General features: G+C 38.3%; 1 protein-coding gene across 2 annotated transcripts in view; it reads left to right on the top strand.

The window, feature by feature from the left end:
* Positions 1-344: 344 nt before the first annotated feature.
* The window catches only part of Cdh10 (cadherin 10), a 181,761-nt gene continuing 168,693 nt past the window's right edge, over positions 345-13,412 (top strand). The window contains exon 1 of one of the 2 annotated variants that reach the window (XM_028767577.1): positions 345-483. The gene's annotated coding sequence lies outside the window, so the exon portion shown is untranslated. Of the gene's footprint in view, positions 484-1,726; positions 2,098-13,412 lie in introns of those variants that run through there. The other variant, XM_028767578.1, reaches the window with a different exon arrangement.

Below are 13,412 nucleotides of genomic sequence, written 5' to 3' on the forward strand. Positions count from 1 at the left end.
GCTGGAAACAGAGAGTCTTTCTGCCCTGCGGGGGAGGGGACGCCTTTCATGCGCAGCCCTCCTCTCGGATGCTCCCTCCCTCGCATTCACTTGCAAATCGCTGTGTGCTGGCAGGAGCCGGCACTTCCAGTCTCTAACCTTCCTTCCCATAGCGAGTTGCTGCAGCTCCATCAGCAGAACCTTTCTCTCCGTGTGAGGAACGGCTTTCCCCCCACCCTTTCCTTTTTCCCCCCTTCCTTAATCAGAACCACTGAATGAAAGCCAATCAGCGAAAGAGAGAGAGTTCGCCCCCCCCTCCGTTTTCTTTGGTTCCCTGCCGTCCAGAGTTAAAAGTGACGCTGAGAGAAAGCTTGAGTTAGACCGAAGTAGAATCAGTGAGAGAAAATAACAGCAGAAAACAAACAAAAAGGGGACAGGGTGACAGTCTCTTCAGGGTTATTTGGCTGGAACCAACTTCCGTTTTCCAGAAGCTGATGAAACAAGGTAGGAGGAATTCACCTCTTGTCTTTTAACTCCTTTAATGTCTTGCCTTTTCTTCCCTTGCTGGGGGGAGATATCAGGGTAGATATGTTTTTGCTTTTTATTATTTATTATTATTATTTTAAGTTATATGCGCAATTATTCCAAAAATGATCCTTACCTTTTAATAAACAAATGAGCATCCAACTCTTTTTGATGAGTTTCCAGGAACAACTGCTTTCAATGTAGGTAATGGGAAGCCGGATAAATAATATATTATGTTCAACAGTGTGGGGGTCTTGATCGTGGAGTTTTCTAATTTATTCATTCTAAGCAAATGCTGAAAATGTTTACGGAGTGCAATTAGTCATGCTGGTTCCTGTTTACCTCTGTTTCAAATATCAGCTTAGCAGGTAACACTGTTTGCTGTGAACTCTTAACATCAGCTAACATTACTTTGCATTCCATATGAACAGATTCACTCTTCAGTTAGCCCTGGTCATAGTTCGTTATGCCTTCAGTGTAGAGAGAGATGACAGTCAGAGGACAGATGCCTTGAAGCTGTCAGTGGTCACTAAGTATCTACATGAAGACAGTCGATTGACATTCATCAGAAACAGGATGGGTACAATTCCTATGTTCACCTTTTATAGGAGTCGGAAGTATGAGGGTGGTACAATTAAAAAAGGGGGGGGGGTTAAATGCATGCAGTCAGCAGTTGCAGCATTTATTGTCTCTGCTGCAATAAAATCCATATTTTATGTGGTGTTAAATTAATGCAGCATGTTGGCAAGTCTGAATGGATGTCCTCAACAAGTAACTATTATAGCACTGTAAGCATGGGCCAAAGCAGTAGTCGGGAAGTGTTTTCATGCCACCACAATAAAAACCAAGTCTATCCTTTCCTACAGGGGAGAGGATATAGGTACAATCAAAGACAAACATCATTTTAAAACTGACCTATAATCTCTTGCTTTCAAAAAAAAAAAAGCAGATTTATTTCCTACAATTGTGGTCCTTCATTCCAGTAAAAGCTTCTATTATCCAAAGCGGCACATGCTTCACTTCTCAGCTCTCTGGAAGATTTTTTTTTCTAATTTTTTTCCATCTAATTTTTTTTCTCTTGAAAGATCTATTTTAAAAATAATCTGTCCCTGTGATGCTGACAACTGTTATACTTCAATGCATATGCTAGGAGACTCTGTCCCTTCTCACCATTTACCCCCTCCTCTGTCTTTCTTTTAAAACGTAGTTACAAGAGCTTCACTGTGGTGAATAACACTTGGCAGGAGCGTGCTCATTTTTTTAGGTCTGGTATGGTGAGGATTTTTAATTAGTGGAACTTTCATGAAAACATTATGTCATTGAAGGAGCTGCATGTTCATTTTTAGTTACAGTGAGGAAGGGAAAGGGAGAGAGCCTGTGTTCTAGAGGAATGGGCAAATGATAAGTTGCATGGGTAATTCTGCACCCTGGGGTGGTAAATGGGGCACATATGTATTCCGTGTGCAGAGCAAGAGGGAATACTGGTTTATTTGGCCAGAGAGGAGCGAATGGACTGAAAAGTAAGGAAATGTGAACAGCCTGTGAATGTGGCCGAGGGGCACATCAATTGCAAAACATCCCAAGGGTAAAAAGGTAAAGGATTGCTTCCTCTTCCTTTTACTTTTTTTTTTTTTTTTGACTCTGTTTTTAAAGTCTGACTCACTGTCTGCCTGCCTTAAACCAGACACTTCTCTGGTTTCAAATAATCGCTGTTAACAAATTGACTTCAGTGGTGATTACATATGTTTTCTCTGACTCCAAAGAATGGAATGACATACATTGTGACGTTGGGGGTTTTGAGGATTGTGTGTGTGTGGGGGGGGGTGGGGGGTAGGGAATTGGGAAAACCGAATGGAAATTGTATGAACCCATCTACCTCTGCAGAGATGAGATTAATGGTTAAATTACCAGGTGCCTGATTAATGCTCCAGGTACGCGCTTTGATCTTTATAAAAAAAAAATCACTGTTCACCAAGAAGCACTACACTATGCGCACTTGGAATCCAGAGCTTTACTGTCAGATTTTTTTTTTCTTTTTAAACCTACACTGGGATATTCTTGGTGAAAAAGAAATATTCTCTGTCTAGAAAGATATACAGCTCTGGCAAACTGGCACCTTATTAAGGGAGTTCATGGAATATGAAAAACATAAATAGAATATATAGTTTTCCTAGCTAGAATTGTAAGATGTGAAATCGCAAAGGTTAATTGTGAAAGACGTGAATCCTGATCGGACTAAAAGGTGGAGTTCTTGATTGCTACTTGCTTTCCCATATCCACAAACAGGGAAGGCAAAGTGTATGGATCTGGCAGATTTCTTGTCACATAGCTGTTTCCTGTGTCTCTTAACCTATTTTGCAGTGAGAGATCCGACACCACATCCTCCAGGAGTATGTTAGTTTATACCACACGGCGCCACTAGGCGGCACCACAGGCACAGCTTTGGAGTAAGCATGCTGATTCAGCAGCTGTGAAGCATGTATTTGTTAAGTGTTCTTAGGAGTTTTCAGAAGGCACGGGAAGCAATTAATACAGACGAAGGTTATAAACCCAACTTCCCTAGTCTAGGCCTCGGTCTTCAAGTGCACATTTGTATCATATAAGTCAAACCCTGCTGATGTTACAAGTAGCAGAATAATAGAATAATAGGAAGTACAAATAGAGAAACAGAATTTTTTTTTTTTTTGTCAATTATAGGCAATTTATTTCCCGTCTTTTATTTTCCAATTTCTACCCTATTTTTGATAACCTCATTTCTATTAATTTAAAATACTGTCAAAAAAATGTCATTTCTCATGAACGATCGAAGTATGTATTTGATTTCAATGAAGTGGGCTGAAGTTCAAAAACAAGTCACAAGAAGGATTACCTATCGATTCTCACCGTGCTAAAGTTGACAGACATTGCTTCAAATACCACGTATAGTAACTATTTTTTTTAAAAAAAAATGAATAAGAGAGAAATTATTAAATAATACAAAACCGAAAGCAGAAAGTTGACCTAGGAAACTATATTGATATACTCAAGTCAGTGAGTTCAAGTAGAGGATAATCTGGAATATATACAACAGAAATATCTCTTTGTGTTTGTCTGTACCGCACTTGGGTCATGTTTGTAGAACGTACTTCTAATACTTTTATTGCTTTTATATGAATAAGCTCGTTGGTTTTTTTGTTTGTTTGTTTGTTTGTTTGTTTCTGTCAACATGTAATACCTGCTTCTACAAGGGTGAGGTCTGCTTAGGGGTCACCCTGGTCCTCATTTCTGACTCAGTGATAGATTTCATGCACTCTTTACTTGACATTTTGCTCTGAGCCCTTGAGCCATTCCAAATCAGTTGCTGTCTTTCCTTACAGGGTGTGTGCCTAAGGCTGAAGGCCACGCTGCTTTTACCAAGCTTTTCTTGCGCTCATTCAGACCAACTAACCCTCACCCACACCCAGGGTAGAAAAATCAGGTCTGTCACTTTAAAGTGACAGAATTCTGTGGGAGTTCTATAGTGAGGCATTAGCATCAATCTGGCAGCTCATAAACGTAACTTCTTAATACACCTTTATCTAATCGTTTTATTATCAATGCAACTTCTCAGGCAAAGATGGGCTTCTGCGTAATTTTTTTTTTCTAGAAAGTCATTTCTTCTCACAGACTCCTTCATATTTTTTGTTCTGTTTCTTTTGTAGCTGAATGAGTGGTGTATTAGCTTCTCGAATACAAAGAACATTTTGTTAAGCTTTAACTGTTCTGGAAGTAGACTTTTAAAAAGAGAAAACAGTGCATTGAATATGAGTGAGTACAATCAAACCCCAGCCCACATCACTTCGGGGGCTACATTCCTACGAAATAATGCCTGCTTGTGGGAGGGTGAGATATCTTCCTGTGTGAATCTCTTGCAGCCTAGAGATTCACACGCTTGAGGAGTTTGTTAGAAACACTATAAAGCACTTTACTAAATCATGTGATTTTAGTGCTTAGTCGCTATTTATTTATTTATTTATTTATTTTAGAAAGCAGCTTCTATATGCTGCAGCCTTATAAATTAACATTAAGTGACATTTCAGGCTTCAGGACAGGGTGCAGCAGTAGGCTGAAAGATGTAGCACAACACTGTCTCTAAACAGGAAATCCAACATTAAATGACATGTCTAAACATTTCAGAGCATTGCTGATCTTCATAGATTCATCAGAACACTTCCCTCTTTTTCTTCTTCCCTCCCGTCCTCCCTCCCCCCCCCCCCTCCTTCCTCCCTCCCTCCCTTCTTCTCTCCTCACCTATCTGCTCTCCCTCCTTGCTTCCCTCTCTTCTCTCCTTTCTGATGAATACACATGCATTTCATGTTATACCCACTACCCCTTGTGACTTTTGTGACTATTAGATTCTTTGCCTCATTGTGTACATTGTATATGCAAGACCCTCCTGATAATCAGACCATATCCTGTAAACTGAAAGCAGTCTTTGTGACGTGGAGGTTTCTTAGGTTTTGAAACTGGCACCAGGTCTGAGGTTTTGAAACTGGCACGGGGCAGTTTCTGGTGCTGAGAATTCAGCTTTCCTTAACAGAGCGACTTTTGCAAATAATCAGAATGGAGACTGCATAGTCATGAATTATGATTCTCAGCCCATCAGTTATTGATTATGAGGCTGTGTTGATTTAGTGTGAGAGAGAATACTGAAGTGGTTTGACAGAGCTCTGATTTTAAAAATAAATCAAACATAAATTGCATGCTTCCAGAAAGCAGTATTCCATTAGACATGTTGATTCTTTTCTGCTGTGAGAAACAAATATGCTAGTTGCTAGCCTCAGAAAGAAAACTGATGGGTAGGGAGGAATCTCTGTCCCCATATTGTCACATAAAGAACTACCATGGCTTCTCAGAGCTCCTGGTGAAAACATGGGTAAGAAAATAGAGCAACAGTAGGTTAAGCAGAATGCATGACAATCTAAAATAATGACCATGCTGAATTAAGTAAATGTTTTAACTTGAGCCATGCTGGTAATTCTCTAAAGTGTTACTACAGCCTGGGTAAATATCAAAAATTTTGATATAGCTATCTGAATAAATCAAAGACAGACACCATATCATCTTAGGTCATTTAAGTGCTGAGCGTATTTTTTTTGTGCATATTCCTAACAAAAGCTCTGTAAACAAACATCATTATTATAAATAATTAATTATTTACCTACATAACTAATTAATTTCTGGCTTCTTGAGGCAGTTTCATGGACTTCATCTCCATGTTCCTGGGATACAGGTATCAGCTACCACAAGCAGCTCCAACATAAGCTGGAAAGATGTCTTAATGGTTAGTAGTACTGAATGTTCTTCTAGAAGACTCAGGCTCCAATCCTAGCACCCACGTAGCCTGATGGTTCACAACTATCAGTAATTTTGATTCCAGGAGTTCTAGGACACTCAACATCTCTACCTTCCTCTGAAGGTACCAGGTGATCAACTGATACATAGACACACGTGCATGTAAAACACCCATACACATACAATAAAACTCAAGATGGAAGCATTAAAAACAATGAAACATACTTTTCCCCAAGTGGTTCATTAAAAATTAAAATCAAGGGAAATAGACTTTCAGTTTTAACAGTATGGGTTATTGGATTGTTAAACGTAATAAATATTTCTAAAATTATTAACTCAACTTTCAAATTCAAAGGATGCACCATGACACTTCAAGATAATTGCCTTCGAAAGATAATTTTTGACAGCCCTTCACATTGCAATGCTTGAAAAACTGATATTCTGCCAAATTTTCAGGACTTTGTATTTCAGTGTAAATCTTCAACCTATTGGTTACCATCATCAATTATTTTACTAAAATATTGTCTTCCAACAAAAAACACTATTGCAATTTTACTATCTTTAACTCAATTTAATTGAACTCAATTGGTTTAAACTAAAATACTTACCAAAATTAAAAACACAAACTTAAAAGATTTCAACAGTGGCGTTTTTTATTTGCTTCACAATGATGTAAAGGAAAGATGATGTTCACGAGTTAAAACCATCAGGACATGTTGTTTAATTGTTAGTACAGTCAGGTGGAACCTTTTCACCTTTATTTTTCTCTTATTCTTGAAGCTTAAGTTGCAGTTTATTCCTCTAATGTAGCTTTGAATCATATCAAGTGAGGTTTTAGTATGAATGATATTTATAGTGGAAGTCAGTACTATGGAGATCTGATTTTTCAGCCTTTAGTTTTCTAAATGTAAAGGAGACTTTTGGATCAGGAGAAGTTAATGGAAAGGATTTACAATTTAGTTTTAGGCAGGCAGCCAAGGCTGGCATACAACTGAGTGTGTAGCTGAGGAAGACCTTCAGCTTCTAATCTATCTGCAACAGAAGGGTTTTTCTTGATTTTATTTTTAATTTTTGTTTTATGTTTATTTAGTTACTGTGTTTCGGTGCACTCATGGGCATGTGAGTACCTATGTGCCACGCAGGGCGTGTACGTATGTGGAGGTCAGAGGACACCTTGCAAGAGTGAGTTCTCCTTTCACCAAGTATGTTATGGGTGAATGAACAAAGGCTCTTTTTCCTGAAATCACCTCTATGCACTAAACCAATGTCACAATTGGAAAGATTTCTTTCTTTTGGAAAACTAACATTTTTTATTAATTCATTTAGAATTTTATACAATGTATTAAAGACATAGAAATAGAATTAAATCAATTTCTCTCCTCTCTTTCTTCCTTCCTGCACTTCCCAGCCATCCTCCTTGGAATCCCTCCTATGCTCCCTACTCTCAAGTTGATAGCATCTTTTTATTATTATTATTATTATTATTATTATTATTATGATTATTACTATTATTATTATTCTTGCATTTGCACATATATATGCAAGATATGCTGTTTATAGGTTTAAGTACAAGAATATGCAAAAGGGCTTGCGGAGTCCATTGTTGCTTGTGTGTATATGGTTTCAGAGCTGACTACTCTACATTGGACAACCAGGAAGGGTACTCTTCCCTAAGAGAAGCTAATTCTCTCGTCATTCATTAATCACCTCTGTCCAGGGGTGAGAGCCTTTAAAATTTCCTGCTTTGATTGGGATAGTGTGTCCATTGTTCTTTTTTTATTCATGAAGTCCTTTCAAGGCAAGACGGTTTCCCAGCTGAATCCCTGGGTTCTGGCTCTCAGGCCCCTTTTCCAGAGTTCCCTGAGACTTGTGGAGAGGTATCCTTTGCTGTGTGGAGCTTCCATGATCCAGTTGTGGATTGCTGTAAAGAGATGTTTTAGATAATGGATAAAGAAATATGTATTTTGATTATATTCCCTCCCTCTCTCCAATTTTTTCCACATGCAGCCCACCTTCCTCCTCACCCAATTTCCTGTTCTCTATTTTTTTTTCTTTTCTAAAAATCATGGGATCCAACTTATAATTCCCAATATAGGTTGGGGCTTACCAGACGATGCACCCTTAAAAAAAACTCTCTTTTCTTTCCAAGCAGCTATCAATTTCCAGGTCTTCAGTTCTTGGGGAACATTTTGACCCCCCTTGTGTGCGAAAAACAAGCGTGGGGGGGTGGGGGGGGTGCCCTGGGCCCGTGGCAGCAACCCTCAGACAGGCAGGTAGCGGTAGAGTCCTGGAGGCTCTCCCACGGTCAGGTCTCAGGCGGGTCCCACATACTGGAGAAAGTCTGAAGTTTCAAAGCTGGAAGCTTGGAAGCGGCAGGCCCCAGAAGACACGAAGACTGGCTTTCCAAGGAGTAGTTTATTGTCTATGGCGTTGTAGTTGGATGTGTGCCATGTGCCAATGCCAGGGGGAGCTCGCTTAGCTTATATGGGGAGTGGGAAAGAGGAGAGACTGAGAAGGGATAACTTAATTAGTTATGCTGCCCCGGCCTTTAGGGCCTTTAGTCACGCCCTCTTCTTGTGTCTTGGTACAGGTTAAATGGAGATTAGACCACGTGTAAGGGCCCTGAGTTCTGGGGGCGTGGCTGAACACCTGCCATCTTGGGGTTCCAGGCCCATGCCAACCCAAGAACCAAGATGCCCTTCCACGGCCCAACACCCTTGCTACTGTGACTTTGTATGGCTTGAGCTTGTATACATTTTGTGCATGTTGCTCAATCATTGTAAAATCATTTGTTGTGGAAAAAAAAAAACCAAAAAAACATACTTTGGGGGGGAATGAATTTTTATTTCTTCACCTCAACTATATTTTTGCTTGTGATTTGAAAGAAAAATTGCACATTGAATCTTAAGTTCAAGCTCTTTCCCTCTTTCTTTTTCTTTCTTTCTCTCTTTTTTTCTTTCTTTCTTTCTTTCTTTTTGTTTTTTTCATTTTTCTCTCTTTGTGTGTGTGTGTGTGTGTGTGTGTTGTGATTATTGTTGTTGGGGGGTACTGAATGTGGGGCAGCTCTCAATATGTAGCTGTCGATTTTCTGGAATTCACTGTGTAGATAATTTTGGCTTTGAATTGTGTAGATCCTTCTACCTCTCCTGTCCCTCCTGATTGTTGGTTGTAAAGGCACTTACACTGGACATTATTATTATTTTTAAACTTTATTATTGTGTGAGGAGTGTTGAGTTTTTGTAAAAGTCTTACACTAAATAAATTATTTTCACCTTTAATGACCTCAGATTTTGCTGTAGTGTCAGAAAACAAAAACAAAAACAAAATAAAAAAAATCCAGAAAAAAAAGAAGGAAGAAACAAAGAAAAGCCCACAATCCCTGAAAAGATTTTCTCTTTTACCAATTGTGATCTGTAAAACATGTTTTGATTTTTAACTATAGTAAATAGAACCTTATATATTTTGTACAAGTATATAATACTTTATCGTCTTTAAACCTTCACTAACTTGACAACAGGCACAAATATTTGGGACCATACATAATATGCACACATATATATCCACTTATAGGTAGAACTGAGAGCACATACATATACCTGTATCACGCCCCCAAAGGCATGAAATGGTGCTCAAGAATGCTAAAAAATATACAGTTATACATTAATGTATATTCAAATCATTGATCACTTATGTGTATATGCATGTATAGATTATTTAATGTATGTATGTTATGAATTTAAAATTCTATTTATTTTTCTCTTAGAGTCATCCACTATCATGAAGTTTAAATCTGAAATCCAGCCTCCTGGAGGCATGAAGTTATATGAATGGGAACCATAATGAGTCAGACCATAGACAAGCCGTTACCTAACTTTAGAGGGAGAGGTTAGATTTAGTTTTTTTTCTAGAAGGCCAAGGAAGAAAAGGGTATAGATGAGTAGAGCCTTCCACATTATGTAAATTAATTACAAATTTACATATAAGCCATCATTTTGTCCCATGGTAATACTTAATGTTTTCTGTTTTTAATAGTTCTAAGTAGCATAATGTTATGGGGTCAATCTTAATTACTTTTTGATGTGTAGGCTCTCATGTACTGTACATGCTTTAGGATTTGTTTGTTGTTTGTCTTTTTTTTCCAATTTACATGCTTTCTTAGAGTGTTTGTAATGACTTCAGTTTTTCTTTGCGTCCTTGAGCAACATTTCATGCTTTTGGGAGAAGGACAAATGAGCCACCATTTATGTGTCATAGCTAGAGATACAGACTCTTTAAAAGAATGTGAAGCATTAATAATTACAGGGTCTATAATAGAAATATCTGTATGGTCCTTTGAAATGTATTATTTTGAGGAGCTGCTTGTGAAATTAGCATGAAATTAAGCACTCAGTTAGTCCTTTTCTAATGCAGTTGTCCTTATAGTGTTCATTGCTTCCTAAACCTTGGAAGGATCTCTGTCCGTATCCTGTGCTGGGCAGATACTTTTAGCTCAACATCCTTTAAAGATGAGATTATAGGCAGGTATAGAAGAGATCAGCTCAGGAACTTTGCAAAGGTCATGGAACACTTGCCCCTCTAGAAGGGAGAGGCTAATTAACATTCCTCAGACTGTAGTGTTCTGACACATTCCACAGGATGGACCCTTGGCCACTCACAGACAAGGGAAGTCCTTCTTGCTTCATTCTCTAATGACCAATCTGTTTAAAAGTCACACTGTTCTGTCAATCATGTTGTGGATAGTTGCTGTTTCTCTATTCTGTCTCCCCTGGAAACGGTATAAAAGCTCACTGAATGAGTTGTGTGGGGTTGCCACTTCACCTTCGGTGTAGAAAGACTCCAATGAGTTGGGACAATAAATTCCTCTTGCTTTTTGCATCGATTCTCGACTCAGCTTTGTTCACTCAGGGGTAAGCTAGGACTCATCAGAATCTTACAGTATCATCATACCCAACTAGTTTTTCATCTTGACTGTCAATTATATAGATACTAAAGAAATTGTTTAGCAATTAATTTCATTCACTCATTCACTCACCAAGTGTTCTTTAGTAAATGTCAACTGTGATTAAGTAGAAGAGAGAGAGAGAGAGAGAGAGAGAGAGAGAGAGAGAGAGAGAGAGAGAGAGAGATCGATCAGGGTGTGGTTGATGATTGGCATATGCTACAGAGGGGTGTGAGATGAGTTATCAATGACCCACTATCTTATTGAGGTTATGATAACTAGTAAACCATAGGTACATTTAAGCTGCATGAGATACACCTCTAAGTTTCCCTTCACTAAACTTTTTCATTGTACTGAAAGCTGCATCACTTGTTTTAAGAAAATATCAGAGTGAATTTATCTGTTTAGTTTAAATCACATTTCTATTTAGCCTTGGTTTCTTTTGATGACGACTTAAGCCTAGACCTTGAATCTGTGCATCGACAGCCGCAGCCCCTTGGTGGCTGGTCTATGCTGCACTTAGAATTGCAGCAGCTGATTTTCACCTTGCAGATGCAAGACGCTCTGTGGAATAAAATGAAAAGTACAATGCTGAGACTAATGGTCCATATCAGAGAAGCGTACAGAAAATGAATGGGCATGAGGGCAAACTACACTCTGAAGTGCCATCACTAACAGTTGTTAATAAAAGTTCGCATACCCTCAAATACTGAAGAGCTGCGTTCTTAGTCCCTGTGAAAAAGGCCTTCCTTACAAAAACCATGGAAGGTGATCTTAATAAGGACACTTTGCAGAGAGGAAGCTGCAAATCGGAAACACTGAGACTCTCTTTGTTAGAAAATGTAATGACCTTAGCCTAAGTATTCCTCCGCTGACCTTTAATGGATAAAAGCAAAGAGCATGGCACCAGTCTGTCTGAATTAATATTGTAACTGTACCACTTATCATATATTTAATATTTAATATCATTGGAAGCTCTTTCATCTGTTAAATGGGGTTAATAGGTGTACTTTTGTAATATGACAATGTTCATGATTAATAGAAACAATTACCATAAACCTATAAATGTAGAAAACATTAGCTAACACCCAGTCGAGGTATTGACTTTAATAATTATTGTTAAATATTATTCTTATTGGTACAATTACTTGATGTAAGTTCAGGCAACTTATGTTTTTTTTTCATTAGTATTGAGAATGTTTTATTTTTGCCTTAACAGATCATTTCATGGATTTGAATTTTTAAATTTAAAATTTAAAAATGATTTAACTCATGTCATGTGGTAATAATGTACTTGAGTAGAACTGAGATAATCTTGCTGTTAGCATCCTCGTACTGGCTTGCTGTTAGCATCCTTGTACTGGCTTTTCAGCAACCATACCATTCTCCATTCTTACAGTTTTCTTTACAGTCGTAGGTTGAAACACAGAATCTCCAAAGAAGTAGTCTGTTTACATATTTTAATTCAAAATGTCTCATTCAGTCTAATGTTCTACCTGGAAACAGCTCAATACTTAAGAGTTTCAACTATATTCATTCCCCAATGATTAGGGAAATGTCAGCCCATAAAGAGTTGAGTGAAACATGGAAACTTCAGTTGCATTCCCCGATGGCCATTACATGAAGCTGGGAAGTAATGGATATGAATTTTGAAAAGGACGTAAAAAACCTGAGCAGGCACAGACGAGGGGAAAGCATTAGAAAGACGGCCTAGAACTGTTGTGAGTTCTGTAAGCCACATATACTCACCCAGGTGAAACATGAGCCATTTGAATTCCAGAATAATGACTCCTTTAGCAGCTTCTTCTTTTCTTGAGGTCAGAGTAATGAGAATTAGGGAGAGTGATGAACAGAGACGGTGCATTAAAGAAATAATTTTATTAAAGTTGTGATATCTGTAAATCTCAAGGATAACTTTGAAATCGGAATTATAAGCTGAAAGGTCAGCTGGCTATTGATTTCCCAGATTGGCTTCATGAGATTGTCAGCTGAAGAAATAGAACCTGCTGCCAAAATGTGAAAAATTTAACAGGTTTTATTTCGATAATCCATTCTGTCCACTCATTCATTCAAGGTGATACAAAGATCAGCCCAATAAACCACTGTTTTTAGGGTTTTTTTTTCCTCTTGTTTTTGAAGGATAAATTAAGACCCACCAATGGCTTTACTTGAGAAATTAGACTTTCAAAATAAGCATGTCGGCCTTTGTTCTTCAATCTTACTTAAATCCTAAGAAAAAGTCTTATATTTATTTTATAAACTCACACTTGGGTTGAGTATGGTGCCTCACACCTGTTAGTCCAGAGTGACTGAACCAGGATTAAAAATTCAGCCTCAGCCCAGACAGCACAATAAGGCCAGGACTACCTCAGGATAATAAAGCATCTCTAGCTCTAAAATACCAGCAAACTTCAACTTCAACAAAACTCATAGAATTAAAGGACACTCTTCCCTCTACCAGTTGTGTGAAAATAGGGCAAGCCACAACAAACACTGACAATGCATGGGACAGCGGTGATTTCCTGAGCACATTAAGTTCTCTCTGTCTCTCTCTCTGTCTCTCTCTGTCTCTCTCTCTGTCTCTCTCTCTGTCTCTCTCTCTGTCTCTGTCTCTCTCTCTCTCTCTCTCTCTCTCTCTCTCTCTCTCTCTCTCTCT

This window comes from Grammomys surdaster, unplaced genomic scaffold (assembly GCF_004785775.1).
Source record: "Grammomys surdaster isolate TR1022 unplaced genomic scaffold, NIH_TR_1.0 174, whole genome shotgun sequence".
Lineage (NCBI taxonomy): Eukaryota > Metazoa > Chordata > Mammalia > Rodentia > Muridae > Grammomys > Grammomys surdaster.